At 39.1% G+C, this 18,209-nt stretch overlaps 1 protein-coding gene across 7 annotated transcripts in view; it reads right to left on the bottom strand.

Annotated features, from left to right (window-relative positions):
* The window catches only part of ARID1B (AT-rich interaction domain 1B), a 413,931-nt gene that overhangs the window by 393,470 nt on the left and 2,252 nt on the right, over positions 1–18,209 (bottom strand). The gene's annotated exons all lie outside the window — the stretch shown is intronic.

Raw genomic sequence — 18,209 nt, 5'->3', positions numbered from 1 at the left:
GGCCCAAATCACCCTCCTCCACTCCAGATCCCCATTTCCTGCTGTCTATAAGCACCTCCATTCGGCTCTGGAACACGTCTGTTACTAAACATACACGACAAGTTGAAACACCAACTGGACACCTTCAGAAAGTTCCAGGGCCGTGTGACTTCCGGGGGAGACAGCTCTAGAGCCCCGTGTCTGCAGCACCTCCTCTGGGCGCGGAGGACATGACAGCCGAGCCATGCCAACCAGACAGGGAGAACGCTTCATCTGGTCACTGTCCTGTGACACAGAGGTACAGGCAAAGCATTTATTAGTAAGGCTGCAGTAATAACTGTGGTTGTTCCTTTACATATTGATTTTATTACATGTTCATCTATAGCCTCATTACTACATAACCAGTATTTGAAAGTATTCGGTTCCTTCGGATTCCCCTGTGCTGCCGTTCATCCTACTATAAAGGGTGCCCACCCCCATGTGGATGGGTGGTTCTGCTGACTTTGGGGATCAAATTTTACTGGAAGGTAAGCCTTATGAAAGCAGGGTCTGTGTTTTATTCAGTGTATCCATCACACAGTAGGTGTGGATAGATATCAATAGCTCTTTGTCAATAAGTCTATAAAGTAACACAGTATCTAGCAATCAACTTAGGTCTCCCACCTACCCCCCACCCTAGCTTCCCATTCTTCTTTCCCAGGGTCTTTGGGGTATGGAAGTTTCCCCTGAATGTCCCTGTTTTACTATACTTAGTGTATCTCCTACAGATCAGTGCCCAAGGCCCTCAAAGACACAAGGGCATGGAAGGCTCGGCTCGCTTCTCTCAGATTCCCCCACGAGGTCATCGGGCGCTGGCTGGCACAGCTTGTTTCGTCCCTGTGGCTTGGCAGAACCTGTCTGCTTCTATGGGCCCCTTACTTTCCGTCTGCTGCCCCGCAGCTGCTCAGCTAACGTCTCCACGTTGTACTTGCAACATGGCAAAGGAAAGTTCCCATGGAAAACCAAGTGACTGTCACCCATGCTTGGGGGGGGGGGGCTTTATTCTTCTCCCAGAGAGTCAAGCTCGAGCGTTATGCTGGTTATCTTCTTAGGGCTTTGGGGCTGCTGCAGAACGTTAAGACTGCACGGCTGAAACTGTAGCACTAGATGGATGAAACCTGATTACAGAAATTCTCTGAAAGGACCAACACAGGAAGACAGTGCTAGCTTTCTAGGCAAATGATCCTTTTTATCGTAAGTAGCAAGATAAAAGGTGGCTGCTAAGCCACCGAAGATGCCCAAGCTCTTCACAAGTTTAAAGACCCAAACACAATTAAAGATCCAGTCTTAGAGAAAAGAACTTTCCTATGACACACAGCAACAGTCTATAAAAAGAAACAGTTTACCAGTTCTGCTTTGTTTTTTCTTCCTGTACATTCTTAAAAATACTGTTCATTCATGTACTCAAAATAAGTTAGGTGTAGTCAGCATTAACTTCAAAAAACTATAAATCCACGGTTACTCTAGAAGTGATATGTTATTTTAAGGAATAAAGCAAATTCAAGTATTTTTATAAAATAGGAAACGAGAGAGGAAAGCCTTCATTTAATTCTAAGCTAAAAGGAGCATTATGGAGCTAAGTCATTCGGAAATACTCTCGGCCTCAAATTTAGGAACGAGCAGGAGGTAAGGAAAACACAAGTCGAAACCAGGCACCAGCCCCAGCACTGAGATCTTTCCTACTGCTCACACACTCTGCAGGGCTGGTTAAGTGCAACTGAACTTACACTGCTCGTCTAAGACAAGGTTATGAGCCAAATTGATTTTTTTTTAAAGCTGTGAGATTTGGATCTATTGACAAATTTTAAGAGAGAGGAATAGTTGGGGCACAAAGGGAATCTCCCAGTATCGTACTTTACCATTAGACGTAATTAGAAGAGGAAGACTAAAAGGGTCTTGGGCCCATCCCGATAGCCTTCGGCCTGCCCAGCCTGGACAGTCAGTCCTCGGGGAAGTAAGCAACGAAGCATCTGGCTGGCTCCAGAGCGTGAGTGCTTCCTACCTTCCAGCACCGCTGCATCGGGCCATGTGGCAACACAAAGACAGAAATAATCGTGACAATCCGTCACAACATGACCTTGCCAAATCGGAGGATTTTTCTGTCTTACATTTCTTCTTTTAACTGTGCATTTAACATCTTGATTATTTTAAGATATGCTAATTTGGGAGTCTGTCTTACAACTTTCACCACCACAGTTCACTCTGGGCACATAATGAGCACTGAATTTTATTTTGTTGGTCTCACTCTAAATTCGCTCTTGAAGCTCCCTGTATTCTCCCTTCTCTCCAATCTTCCGATCCCCAACTGTCCTCCCTTCCCTACTCTCTCTTTACACTTTCTGGACGTGTAGCACCAGTGACCTTGAGACACCATCCAGTCCATTCATCCATTTTCCCATCTATCCAAAACTACTTATTTTTTAAAATATATTTGTATTGATTTTTTTAGAGAGAGAAACATGGAGGGAGATACACTGATTGGCTGCCTCCCACACGCCCCCTACTGGGGATCGAGCCTGCAACCTGGGCATGTGGCCTGATCAGGAATCAAACTGGGATCTCTTAGTCCAGGGGACGGGACAACACTCAATCCACTGAGCCACACCAGCCGTGCTGAAGTTACTTATTAAGCACATACTATGTGCTACAGACACGTTGCAGATGCTGGTCCGTCATCTCCCCAACTCATTAACTTCAGTCTCAGCCAACTTAACCAACTCCAGAGAGAAGAGAATCTATGTTCCTCTTTAAACAGACTATTTCACGGGCTTCTTTATGAAACCAGTGTCCCAGATTGTGGGTCAGTTTCACCTAACAGGCAGATATAAATTAATAGTCAGTGACACTGTCAGAAAAACCCAAATGCCAGCTTCATGTCCTTGCAGCAGATTCTTTCCTCCTCTTTCTCTGGTGTGACTATAAAGCTAAAATACACTAAAAGCTCCTCAATTATAAGAATGTAATTCTACATGTCTTGACAATAACAAAAGAATCTTTACATTTTACCTCGAGCCCGTCAGTGGCCTCTGCGGGCGGCAGGAGGCGGGCATACAGGACGCTGCACGGCCTGACAGCGTGGAGGGCCTGGGGGACCTGTGTGCCCCCTGAGTGTTTCCCATGTGCAAACAGGCTTGAGAACCACTTCTATGGTAGAAAGAATGCAGGCTTTAGCATCGGACAAACCTCAGTATGGAACAAATGTCTTCATTTTACCAGTTTACTTGTCTATAAAACAGAAAGACTGACTTGCAAGTCTGTTGAAAAGATTACAACTAATATGTGCAATGTATATGAAAAGCTGCTCAACATCATTATTAGAGAAATGCAAATCAAAACCACAAAGAGACATCACCTCACACCTGTTAGAATGGCCCTCATCAAAGAGACAAGAAATAAATGCTGGTGAGGATGTGGAGAAAAGGGAACCCTCGTGTACTGTTGGTAGGAATGTAAATTGGTACAGCCACAATGAAAAACAGTATGGAGGTTCCTCAAAAAAAAACTAAGAATAAAACTACCATATGATCCAGCAATTTCACTTCTGGGTATTTATCTGCAGAATATTAAAACACTAACTCGAAAAGGTATATGTACCCATATGGTCACTGCAGCATTATTTACAATAGCCAAGAAAAGGAAACAACCTTAGTGTCTTTGGATGGAAGAATGAACAAAGATGTGACACACATACAATGGAATACTACGCAGCCATAAAAAGATGCAATCTTGCCATGTGCGATAACACAGATGGTTTTGAGGGTATTGTGCTGAGTGAAATAAGTCATACACAAAAGGACAAAAACTTAAGATTTCATCCATAAGTGGAATATAAAACAAAAAAGTAACAAACAAAACAACACAAACACAAACTCACAGATACAGACAACAAGATGATTATCAAAGAAGGGGAATGTGGAAGGACAAAATGGGTAAAGGGGTGAAATATATGGTAGCAGATGGTGGTAAGCACACAATAACAGGAGTATACAGATAGCAAATTATAATGTTATGTGCTTGAAATTTATATAATGTTATTAACCAATGTTACCTCAATAAAAATGCAATTAGTGAATTAATTTTAAAAAATAATGATACAGCCCGGCCAGCATGGCTCACTAGTTGAGCACTGACCCATTCATTCACCAAGAGGTCACCAGTTCAATTTCCGGTCAGGGCACATGCCCAGGTTGTGGGCCAAATCCCCAGTGGGGGGGCATGCAGGAGGCAGCCAGTCAATGTTCTCTCTCATCGATGTTTCTATCTCTCTCTCTCCCTCTCCCTTCCTCTCTCTCTAAAAACCAATAAAGTAAAAGAATATATTTTTTTAAAGTAATGATACACCCTTAAAAAAAATCCATGCAATGTGCCTGGCACACATAGTAGGTGTTCAATAACAGGAGCTATTATTTCTGTTATTGCTTTCATTGTATCACAATTATTTAGGGCTCTCCCAAAAAATCTTTTTCTGAACCTGCATCTCTTTATTTGAGAGGCCAAGAATGAGAAGGAAGTAATATGTTTGTAAGAGTTGTACCAAGCACATCTGACTAGAATGAGAGGCAGATTTCATGTATCCCCACATAACATTCTCATACAGGCCACCCTCCTTTAAAAAAAACAAATCACTCAAAGCCTGGCTGCTGAGTCACAACCACCTTAACATTTTTCCTGCCTCATCTGCACCCAGCTGGCTGCTCTCCCAGAAGGGCCTCACACTTGTCCACTGGGGCTTGAATGGCCTCCTCCTCCAACTGCAGAGTTACTCCATCTTCTCAGGGGTGGCCACTCCCCCTCACCTCCACCCTTACAGTATCAACTTAATTTGTGGCCAACTTGCCACTCCATCCTCCCGGCTGCACATCAAGATGATGGTAAGACATCAGTCCTGCCATCGATGCACTGTTACTCTTCTGTCTGCCACGTGAACAGAAATCCGGAAGCCCACACTCCTCCACGGGCATGATCAGATCCTTCCTCAGTGTCTCTGTCAGTCATCACATGGAAAAGAAAATGTTCCTCAAGTCAAGGGACAATTTTGCTTCCTGCACCCACTATACACATTCCCGCCCAGACATCCTCCTTTGTACCCTGCAGAGAGAGCCAGGTATCTATAATCCCTCCCTCCCCCAGAGCCCAGACGGATGCTCTGACCCATAATGTTTCACAAGCCCTAAGGAACACACGAAAGGCCTGGTCTGAAAAGCACACAAAAGCACTCGTAAATTTCCAACTGCCCTAACTATCCTCTCCTTTTGCTAAGAAACAAGTTGAAGAACCACTTCAGACTCATTATTCTTCATAATGAGAACGTTTCCTCTGAATACTGTCATATCAATCAAATCAAGCATCATGACTATTATTTACACTGAATTTTACTATATTTTCAAGTATGTTTAGTAACAAAGCAAAGATAAACATTCTTTAAAACTGGTTTTGTCTAATAAAAATCCAAACAGCCACCATTCGTTAATTACTTTTATTAATCACTACAAAACTGAGTAAGAACGCACACCTGGGTACACCTCGCTCTGCAGAACCAGCGGCCAGTCCACATCCAGATAGCAACTTCCACCTCGCCAACTGTCCGATGACTTCTGCTTCGAAAGGCTCATCTAAATTAAATGTACATAAGCCCATGCTTGTCCACAATATTAAAACTATTTAATTATCAAGTAGAATTAAGAAATAAACAAAAATGCAAAACATATTTCAAAAACTTAAGGTAGAAAAGAAGAAAAAGGTAGAGTCCAAACTAATAAGGAAGGCCCATAATAACAATCTCTTTTAAAGACATTGTTCCGATAATGCTACATCTCTCACTTTTTTTCAGATTCTTCGCATCAGCACATTATCCACAACACAGAATACTCATCCCCGACAAGGTAGATAGCTTGCCTGCCTCCCTGTGTTATCTGTCCGCGTTCCGTGTGAATCCAATTTCCTTGCATTACCTCTGCCCAGGTCAGGGATGAATGGCTGTCAAATTCCCAGTGGAATAAAAAGAAAAACCCTTTCTTCCTGAGGCAGCAAGTTTCAATTCACAGAGCACATGGCTAATCTACATATGTGAAGGTCACGGCACTTCAGTCAAAGAGGTTAAGAATGGAACAGCTCACGTAAGGGGTTGTCTTAAACATCTTGGCATGATGCCCAACAAGTAAGATTGTTGAAAAGCCATAGATAGCTTCTGGCAGCAGCAAGGGGAAAAATATTTTGATCATGTGATGCCGCACACACTACCTAGTTTATTTCATGTGTGAAACTTTGAGAGTCCCTTACAAACACCACACATGCAAATCAAATCCAGATTTCCGCTTTACTAGTTTAGCCATGCTGGTACACCTCGCTCTTCATAAAATGCATTTATATGAAATTTCTAGATGCACTGACAATGCAATTCAACATATTGACAACCAGTTGGCTCAAATATCTTAACAGCTGATTACAACTTTTTTGTTGTTGTTTTTGCTTTTCTGTTTATCCATTTTGTAACTGATGGTCATTAGGGTTACTGTCACACTTGGACTTATTATATATACAATTGCTGAGAAGATTGTTAGTCTTTTTGTGAAAAGTTTCCCTTAGGTAAATTCCTATGAATGGATTTTGCAGGATCAATGAAAAGATATATGTTTAACTTGAGGAGAAACTACCAACCATTCTCCAAACTGGTTCACCAGCAACACCAGAGGTCTGGCCTCTCACATACTTCTCTATACCCGGTGTTGTCAGCCCTTTTCATTACAGTCGTGCTAGTGGGCACGTGGTGTCGCCTCGCGTGGCGTTTATCACTGTTACTCTGATGTCGTGCATCTTTCCACGTGCAACTTCTCCATTCATATATCTGCTTTTGTGAAGCATCTTTTCAAGTCCTTTGCACATTTAAAAAACTGGATGATTCTTCTTATTTTTGATTTGTTGGTGTTCGTTCTACATTCTGTATACAAGTTCTTTCTAAAATGCACATATTGTAAATATGTTCACCCAGTCTGTGATTTGCCTATTCAGATTCTTAAGGGCTGATTACAACTTCTTTGTATTAGTTTTCAATGAACCATAAACCTACTTAGACCAGGAAAAGGTAATTTAGACTAAAAAGCAACATTCTCTTCAAGTTATCCAAATACATATAACTGTCTTAAATAAAATTCACCTTCTCCCTCCAGGCTTCTCTCTCTCCTCATTAATATATGGCAATATGGAAAATTACAGGAACTTAATGCGTAATGAAAGAGAACACAAAGTGCTCTTTGCATCCTACCTTCACTAAATAATTGTGGTAAAGGAAAGAAAGCTGCTTAAAGCACTCGTGCTCCTGACAAACGTCTCAGTGGAGAAGGACAGTCTTGCCACTCATAACGGACACTAGGTAAGAAACCAAAACTTTGAAAAGCACAGCTCTGCCCACTGCCAGCATGGCACCTGCTGAGTGTCTTCCCTACTCAACCAAATGAAAGGGAGCTGGCACTAACAGGAGAGAAAGGGCAGATTTTCAAATCCAACAAAATCATAACAAATATGACTACAACTCTTAACAGCTATAACTTTCTTTTTTTAATCCTCACCCGAGGACATTTTCCCATTTTTTTGTTCAGGTAGAATGGGAGGGAGAGAGAGGGACAGAGAGAGAGAGAGAGAAACATCGATGTGAAAGGAACACATCGAGTGGCTGCCACCCGCACGACCGACCAGGGCCGGGGACAAACTGCAACCGAGGTACACACCCTTAGCGGGAACCGAACCTGGGTCTCTCGGGACCGCAGGTCGACGCTCTAACCGCTGAGCCAAACCAGCCAGGGCTTAACAGCTATAACTTTCAACAGTTAACAATAATAAACTTGTTTAATACATGAAAACAATAATTACAAACAAAAGATCCATTTCAAACTTGGAAAGTTGTCTGCCTACCACCACCCTTCTTCAGTTCAACATGTAGCTTGCTTATGAGGCCAGTTATTCAATCCAAATTTCTAATTAAATGGAATAGTAAGTAAACTAAAAACATCCTACCAACTATCCTATTTATTTTACTCACCAATATTCACTTAGTGATCTAAGGACATTCCTCTATGACAATGAACAACACAAAGTTTAACAATTTATTAATATTCTCTGGATATCTTTTTATCTGGCACTGTGCCCCTACACCAAGGGCACCTAAGGTTTGTTGCTGGTGAAATTCAATGTTCCAATTATCGATCTTCTGGACTTTTCCTTACCAGTTAAAAAAAAGACTAAAAATGTTTGGAAAATTACAGGAGACATTTTAGAGATGGGATCAGCTGCTCCGTAACTTGCTTTCCCTAAATAGTCAGCAAGGTAAAGATGTATCAGGCAATAAAAAGTCTGAAATGTCTAGATTAGAAATAAGCTTCAAGTATTAACGTATTTGGTCTGAGAAGACTAATAAGCAGTTAAATTAACTAATACAGAACCAACCTAACTCATTCCTGACCCCTGAGAAAGCAGTCCTTTGTTACTGTATGAGAACGTCTCTCTCCTTGCCAGAGAGTGTATCAGTACTTGATAAGGCTACTCACAGCAACTGCACAAGTCAAGGGTTCCTTCCCATCCCTTATGCATCAGGGAACTACAAACCTCAGAGAGAAGTAACTTGCCTGAGAGCCAATCTTCCGAGTTCTCTAACCTGCGGGCCTTTGTCTCCCGCCTTTGCCCCAGTTTTGGTTTCCCCACCCCCACCCCCACCCCCACCCCCACTTCACCTGGTGAACTGCTGGGCAACCACATTTGCATGGAGCCTTCCTACTCCTACCCCAGTCCCAATCTAGGCTCAGGAAGGCTCCCTCTAAAATCGAAACTCCCGGGCGAACCGTTTACACTGTATCGTGCAGCTTGTTCTCTTGTCCTTAGTCACTGCACAGTCACCGAGGGAACCTTCATCCAGCTCAGCGCTGGGCACACAGCAGGCTCTCCACAAACATCTGTCTGGTGCCCCAGCTCTCCCTGCGATGACACAAACCCGCAGTCCAAAAGCTGACACAGAGCACACTATTCAATACGGTGAAGTGAACTGAACTTTAATTCCATCATGCTAATGATATTAAGTCATTTTTAGCAGAAAAATCACTATATGATACCCAGAACAAAATCCAAATTAAGACCACTCTCTCATCAATGACACAGCACCTAGGAACAATTTCCAAGTACACTGACCTTCCACCTAAAATAGTGAAACTGACAGAACAGATGTCCTTGAAACTGACATGGAAGTGTACCACACACTGTCAGGAAACGTTCAGTTTGGGTACATCATTAACTACTCTTCAGAGTTCTTAGATGATGGACTTTGAGGGATATAGTCTTTCTGCATACAATTGCAGAACAATACTGTAGCCATTCATTTTCATTTCCACTTAGCTAAACACCAGGAATCTATGGTAACTCACCAGGGAAAATTATGGATCATATGTGATATTTACTCTTTGTATCTTGGGCACCAGGTGGTGCTCAGTAAGTATTTGTTCATCATAGAATTGAATTTTGTCCCTGATACTTTCATAAATCTCAATATTTAAAAAAAAAATTTTTAACTGTTCTTCTCTACAGATTTCAGGCAGGCCCCTGGCATTTGCAGATTTGCTATTCCCTGTCTGACTATTTAGGAGCAGCCCTAGTAAATTATAATCTTGCTAAGGACCAAATCTGAATCATGTATTCAGTAAAGTGAAGCAGATACAGAACTAATGACAGACCTCAGGTACACCTCCCAGAAATTCAAAAAACCCTAGTTCTAAATTTTTGAAACTTGGTTCCTTTACAAAAAGTACTCCCTAAAAAGCCAGTCATTTCTGCAGACCCTGAAAGTGGGAAGGTCTAAGAAGGATAAGAAAGGACTGATTCTTGGCCAGAGGACAGAATTGACTGGTTAATATTCAAGATAGAATAGTAAATGGGGCACTGGCTTGTTCCAATGACATCAGTGCATGAAGGCTCTATGGGTAAACCAAAGCCAATTCAGGTAACTGTTTACAGGAGTCCCAATCAGTACAGAACTACATTTTGTGAGGGAAATTACAGTGGAATTCACAAAGCCTGTGTATTTGCACAGGTCTCAGTTTATATTCACTGAACATGTCTGGGAGCTAGTGTAGTTTAATAAGCTGTTCAGTGGTGCATAGCTGATTAGGCACTATTTTTTAAAATTCAAAACAACACAGGATTTTGCAGCTGGGAGGGACCAGGGGTCACCTGATTGATGGAGGCAGGGACTTGTCCTCAAGCAGGGCCAGGCAGAAAACAGAACCCAGGTCCCCTCACTGCACCAGGGGGAAGGGAGGAGGGGAAAGAAAAGGTGCCAGGACAGGTGCCACAGGATTTAGAGCAATAACCTCAATGATAACCCTGCCCAGCAGGCAAGACTTCAGACAAGGAAACTGAGTCCCTGCCTTATCTCAGAGAAAATGGGCGCTGAATCCTACAAATGAGTCAAAATCTGACCAACTCCAAGTCCATGGTCTTTCGTTTACATCAGATGCCTTGCAACATATTCGTGTTCTCTCATCACTCCTCCTAATGACAGAATAAACTAACATACAACAAACATGTACCAGTTCTCTTAGAAATAAGTCCATTTCTTCAGCAAGATACTTGCTCAGCAGAATAATAGCAATGTTTTACATTTCTATTTGCAAGGTCATTTATAATTCATTGGGTAAAGTGAATTTATTATAAAAAATACAAACTGGAAGCAGAAAACTTAAAGGATATTAAGAAGGGGTTATAGTTTGATATATACAAGTGGGATGAAAGTAGGTTTACAGTTGTTCATATGGAAAATAATATAATTAATTATAATACAAAAATAAACTGTTTTGCATACTCATGACTGTAAACCTACTTTTGCCCTATGCTGTGTAAACATATGGACATTGAATGTTTAGAATTTTCTTCTTAAAATTTCAGAACTTGAATGCCAAATTCCAGAAAAATTTTAGAATTTTAACAATTATTTGAAAATGAGGCTATGAAGTGTGTTGAGTGCTTTAACATCTAAGATGCTCGTCCAAAAAAGAAACAGGAGATACTGAGACTTCTGGAACAGCCTCTACTAATCATCAGTGCCTCGCTTTCTGAAAGGTTTATTTCAGGACCTAGAAGCAGTAGCTGAATTTACTCCTCAGCCAGCATACATTATCTAAACAGTTACCAAAAATACTCCAGCAATCTAAGTATCTTCCTAAATCTGAGCAGACTGTTTTAACTTTTTTTCCAAGAGCCCATGTAATGTAGAAAACTGAGATAAAGAAAAAGGACCATTCTATATAAATTTCAAAGTGATTATATTTCCCTTCTTTTAGTTATTATTCTCTGTAGTGGATCTATATTTTGCCTTGGCACAAAGCCAGTAATTGATTGGTAGAAATGGAAAAAGAGTCACTAGCTCGTTATCAGCTATATCACACAACAATCTACAATTATTTGTTTTGCCAAAATCCACTGCCCCGCCCAAAAAAGCAGGCCAACAGCCTGCTGACCCACATGGTTGCTATTTGCACTTTGTTTAAATGAGCCAATTCTAAGTCAACGATGCCAAATTCCCAAGCCCAGGTACAGTGGGAGCCGGCTTTGGCAGAACCTCTCTGCCTGAACTGCACACCAGGGCAGCTGCGATCCCAGACCCTGGCTACCAGCTGTGTCTGGCCCAAAGGCTGATTAAGAAAATGGGTGCTCAATAAATATTTGCCAATTGATCGTCTGGGGTAGATATTTATCTAACACGAACCTCATAGCATAATACTAAATGTTTACACCTTAAGAAGCAATTGTTGCTGCCCAGTACAAGCTCTTAAATCACAGTTCATTTTCTCTGTGTCCTCTGTGGAATCCGATGTTAAAGTACATAACTGATCATAGAAAGATGTGACTATATATCAGCATCAACAGCAGCTAAAATACAATTTCAATATTTTATACACTCACACACAATAAAGCCTGCTCACAAGAAAGACTATTCAGAATCTAAGAAGTAACCCTTCACAGCTGCCTCTAAAATATAATTAAAAGGCCAATCATTTTAATTTAGGAATTTTTCCACGTACCAAAAATTTCTGCAGCTTTACAGAGGACCACAAATTAAAAACCCAAGTGGGGGGAGTACAAATTGAGGCTCGGCACAGTATGAAAATGGACACAGCATCACATGGACTGGTTGTTTGCTCTGGACTTAGGAGTGGTGGAATGCCCAGAACTTAAAGCACAAAGAGAAAAGAAATAATTTTCAAGAGACCAAAAATGCAAGAGATGAGAGAAATAAGTAAAGGGAAAAATGATCATGGTAACAGTTCATTTCCATTCCCTATTACCTAACAAAAGTCCCATGTTTCTCTCAACAAAATACCCCAAACCCTTAAGCAGAAAGGCTTCAAAAAGCTGCTTTTTAACTTTTAATGACATAACTGACTATGAAAAAACTAACCTACACAACAAAGACAACTAACTAACCTTCCAAAAAGACAAAAACTGGGTCAATTACCCTAATGTTAGAATTAGGAGGAAAGAATAGACTAAAAACAAAAAAACCACCATTAACATTCCTGCGGAACATTTGAGGAAGAATTTACTAATAGACTATAAAGGGGCAACATTAATAGTTATAAAAATAAGATTATTGTAGTTACAATACACATTGATAACTAACAGTTTTAAAGTCTGACACGAAGAAAAGAAAATATATATTTTATTTCAATTTGAGAAGATTAAAAAGTTCTGGAAATGGATGCGCTGACGTCTGCAAAACAACATAAATGTACTTAATGCCGCTGAACTGTACAACTAAAAATTACTAAAACAGTAAATTTTATGTATATTTTACTACAATAAAAAAATACATAAATGTAATTTTTTTAGCAACCCCCCCCCCCTTTAACGTGGTCTAGGATTTTCTTCTGATTTCATCAAATATGGCTTCCCTCCCAGAGTCACCTAAGAAGGAATGACTTCTGAGTGGCTCTCAAGTTTCACCTTTCATCGAGGCCCACAGGAGACACTGAGAAGCGCGTGGGAGAGAAGATGGTTAACAGGTTCAAACGGACTGTCCCGCTGCGCAAGATCTATCCCAGATTCTGCGCCCATCTCCCTAGGAGTGTCTCCTGGTAAACCAGATATGCTGATGATGTTAGGGTGTTGGTCTCTCTCCTAGCAATAAATACCATTCAAGAAACAAATTAATTTCCTCATTGGGTCATCTGTCAAACTCCGCAGCCTTCTAATATTCGTGGCATTGATCCACTCAGAAGCGGGTTCAAAAACTGCGTGTTGGAATGGATGCTATTCAAATACGTGACTCCAAGGAAATAGTTTTCTGAGCATTACTTCAAGTTAGATTTTGAAAATAGCCCGTCTGCTGAAAACTTATTGTGGAAACACATATTTTACTTTGATAAAACAAATTCATTCAGTCACTCAATTAATGTGAATTGTTAAAACTACTCAATACATATACATATATCAACAATTCCATTCATTCTGTAGTTAACATAAGGCAAAATAAGTGGATATTAATGATACCTAGGCAATAATATCTAAATCACTTTTTTCATCAAATTTCTAAGAGAAAAAGTCACTATAAAGTATACCAGGTTTTAAGATCAAAATTCATTCATTCAATCCTCCAATTAAACCAGAGGACCACTTAGTCTTGTATAAATAGCCTCCAAACTGGAAAAAGCAACAATGCATAATAGATCTCATTTATGTCACATGAAAAAATATATATATATACACACACACACATATATACATATACATACATATATATACACATATATATACACACACACACATATATATACATATACATACATATATATATACACACACACACACACACACACACATATATATATATCTCCTTGGTGGATAAGCAGTTTTGCCTGTTACTTCTCCACACCACAGGGAACTAGGACTTGGGATTACTCAGCCTCGAGCACAAATCCACGGCAAGTATGTGACTCTACTTTACATATCCACAGAGAATCTGCACAAATCTCCTGATAAAGGAAGGACACCTCTTAAAAGGCAAGCTACCAAAAACTACCCAATTCCAAAAAGGCCCAGGACGTAGATGTGGCCCTTTAAGTAATAAACATCATTGAAAATGTCATAAAAATTTTGTAACATCCATTCTCAAAATCTAAATGTTGCAAAAATTAATGGAATGAGTTTAATACTCATTTTGAGCTTCCATAAATCTGTTGCTTTAAGGAACACATGACAGTTCTTTCAAACAGAAATATAAGCCTCAAATTTTCAAATCTACACAGTCCGAAATGAAAGAGACACAAGTGAAATATTAGTTCCTTTTCCACATATATGGATCAAAGCACACAGATCCATTAACTGAATGGGTGTCAGTCTACTGTAGTGAGAAAAGCCTCTATATTTAGGACACTGGGCAAAAAGCTAATATAGTTTCCTATATTAATACATCCAAAATTTACATCTCCAAATCAGTCTTCAAAATAAGTAGCAAAATGCCACAGACCCCAGTAAATTTTAAACCATTCTCTTCCTTGGAGAGGATAGGGTTAAATAAATGAAATAATCATCTTTTTGGTTTGCCTGTCATACTGGTATTTATTCTAGGGAAATAAGTAAATTCCTATTACATCAGAAGTCATTTTTTTAGATACAACCTGCCCCGAATTACAAAGTAATAAAGTCCATTAATAACAACTGAAAACTCAATCCCATTCTATTACACCTATCTTTTTAAAACTGTGTCTGTGTCTGATAAAATCACCAAATGAGTCAATATTAAGAGTCTTCCTCTACAATGTCTTATATTTTTTAAACTGGTTCTCAAACCAGAACTAATAGTATTTTTATATCAAAGTGAAGATGTTTTTCTCAATTCTAATGAAGGAACATGCTGTTTAGGGATAGATACACATCCCTGATACTATATGACACTGGGGAAAATGGAACAAGTATAAAAAGCCTTGCCAAAAATTCATTCCTAAATATAGATAAAAAACAAAACCAAAGAAAAAAGGAGGATTAAGGTTCCCAATTATAGACCCATGGTAAAAATATGTTGTTCCCTCCTGAAATATACTTATCAATTTTGTAAATATAAATGTAAATTTAAGTGATAGCTGTCTTAAAGAGTAGTTGTTATTTAAAAAAAAAAAAAAGTCAAAAGTACACAGATTATAGGATCTCCAATGAAAACAATTTAAACCATGCATAATTTCATCCCAGATAACCTAGGAAAACAGAAAACTGCAGACATTTTTATTATTTGCTCTTTGTTTTTTAAACGATAGGCCTTTTCTATGAACCACAGTTGCCAATTCCACGTCTTCTGACACTAGAGCAGCCAGCCAGCCATACCTCGGAAAATACATAAATCTAGGCCACAAAAATTTTTTTACAAGATGTAAAATATCAGACAGCGTAAGATTTCAGTGGGAGGAAGGAAAGGAAAGAGGAGAATGATGTTATGCTAGCTCTAATGTGCCTTATACAAATTTTAAGGTAATCGGGAACCAGCCTTTAACTTCCTGCTTTGTAAGCCAGCTAATCACTTTTCTTTTAATGATAAATAAGGCTTTTTATTACACTGTATTATGTTCAATAAAACTAAAGTTAAAATAGCATTAATGGAATTCAGTACAAATGTAGACATTATAAAATCTTAATTATGTGAGAAAACCTCAATATTCCTTATGAGACTGCTCTATCTGAATACTTTATCTCACAAAAACCCTAAACTGTATCATAAAATGGCTTATTTCACTTTTTAAAAAGATCTTCCCCCTACAATACATGCACATGTTTTGTTCCTAATTACAAAAACATTTGCCACCCAATACAAACCATTTCCTAAAATCAAAAATGAAACTAAATGTGTTAAAAGCCACAAGAAAATGTCATCATATAACGTGATTTAATAGAGTTTTACGACCTATAGTTATGTAGTAATTTAATATTTGGGGCAAATGACTGTTTCTTAGCCATTTACCATAACAAATACTAAGTAATACTATAGGGTTCCAAAAAGAAAAATATAAAGAAGACACATTCCACATGTTATACGGTAAGGTACCTAAAAGAAATCTGTGAATCTAGGTCATATGCCTGTCATTTTTCTTCCCCCTCAAAAATAAAAAAGCTATTCCCAAGGGTCACACTGAGAACATAATGGATTCACTCTCATTCCAAGAAAACAAAATACTTAAAATGATTGGTACCATTAAGAAATAATACTCTAAAGTAACACGAACCTACATCTGCCTCTATCATCCTTTCGTTTCTAGTTTACAAAGATGTGAATTTTAAACTGTCCCTTTAAAAGCAAGCTGACAAAGCAAATCTTTTTAAAATTAATAACGTGAGTTTATTTTCACAAGGTTTCTCTATAATGTTTTTACATGTGTGACTCAAAAATAAAAATTGAAACCGCAAGTTTTCTATCAAGAATGGAAAATATATTATCATTAAAAGTAAGACTCCAATAAGTACAGATTTGAAAGCAGTGGACATTAATGTCCTCAGCCTGAGATTCACGTGATTATCAGTTAAATTCGGTCTTTCAATCACTCAGACAAGTCTCTCTACTAAAACCTGATTATTAAAATACACCTTCCTAAGTAAATGAGCTGAGTGAAAATATATATTACAACCACTATTATTACTTTGCAACAGATTAAAAATTTTAAAACTTTCATAGCATTAAAAGGTCTATGAAAGAAAAATTATTTGGAAGAAACACACCCAACAACTTGCATGCAATCTACTTTACCTAATTCATTGTGTAAGCAGTTCAAATAAGGCTCACATGACCTAATGTAACAAAATAATGGGGGGGGGGGGTTCTTGGGGCATTTCTGTATTCTCCAAATCGGAAGTGAATAGGACTTTTAGTATTTCACTAAAATGTCCATTTTTCCCTTTTTACTAATTATCTGCAAAAATTATACAGCTTTCTCACTTTGTTTTTTCAAATATAATGTCAATTCTAACTAAAACACCTCATCTACATGTAACATCTTAACACAGAATTGTTAAAAATACAAATTACTAGAAATAGAGCTTTAACCTTGTTATAAAGCTAATTAAATTACACTAAAAGATGTTGTATACCAGAATCTTGAATTTTTTAACAGTACAAATTTCCATTTTATAGCAAATCGTGATGACATAATTCAAATATTTCTCAGTTTAATCTGTAAAGGGGGCTTTTATAAAAGCTTAACAAATCCAAAACTTGTTAAAACCCTTGGCTTAATTATTTTTCAACTGCCATGTCCTCGCCCTACAATTAAAGGCTGTGATATATGCAAAGTCCGGTGTCAGGACTGTCAAAGATCTGTATTTTGTAAATTCCCAACACTGGACACCACAGTACTGTTTTTATGTATTTAATCCTCTTATTAATAATATGATTCATAATAATTTAAGCCTTAAATAATATTCAACCTTACATCTGCTTGTAATAGAGCTCAGTTATTATTTGTGGCAAGAATTTTTGTGACTGTACTGCTCAGCACTTCTATTTACATCAGCAGTGCTAAATGCCCAATGGTGAGAGGGGAGCCAATCAGATGGCAGATTAGATGTCAACTCAGAGGCAGCTGTCTGGAGACTATTACAGCCAGTTTACCTCCACAATTCAAATTCCAAACCTTGCAAAGGAGATCAAGTCAGTCTTTAGGATCAGCCTCCGAGCAAGAAACAGCAAGGCTGCAGGGCATTTCCTAATGACGCTGTAGGACTTGGGCGACAGCAAATTAGAGAAAATCTGAATAAATCCGATCCAAAAAGATCCATTTTCACTGGTCTGCTATTTTCCTGGACTCGCTGAATAAAATGTTTGCCTAATCCATGATCAAAATAAGTTCAATTTACCCGGAATGTGTTCCTTTAAAACAGCCTATCTGTTGAAGGTGACTCCTTCCGAGCAGCCCGTGAGCCAAATAATGGATTTCCTCGCGGTTCTTAGGAACGAATCGATATATTTCAGAATATTCGAGTCCTCGTCGTTGCACACTTGGGTGTTATTTTTACTGCCGAACATTCAAACTCAAAGCCCGCATCGAACATCAGCTCGTGGCTGGGCAGAACTACGAAAAGCACACTCGGCTGCCACAAAGCTAACGTGTGTTTTCCTCCTTCACCTTGGGAGCTCAGAGGGAACGCGGGGTGGCTGGAGGGGGGACAAAGTTCCC

The sequence above is a fragment of the Molossus molossus genome, unplaced genomic scaffold (assembly GCF_014108415.1).
Source record: "Molossus molossus isolate mMolMol1 unplaced genomic scaffold, mMolMol1.p scaffold_m16_p_8, whole genome shotgun sequence".
Lineage (NCBI taxonomy): Eukaryota > Metazoa > Chordata > Mammalia > Chiroptera > Molossidae > Molossus > Molossus molossus.
The sequence above is the reverse complement of the archived record's forward strand: the minus strand, read 5'-3'. Positions and strand labels throughout refer to the sequence as shown.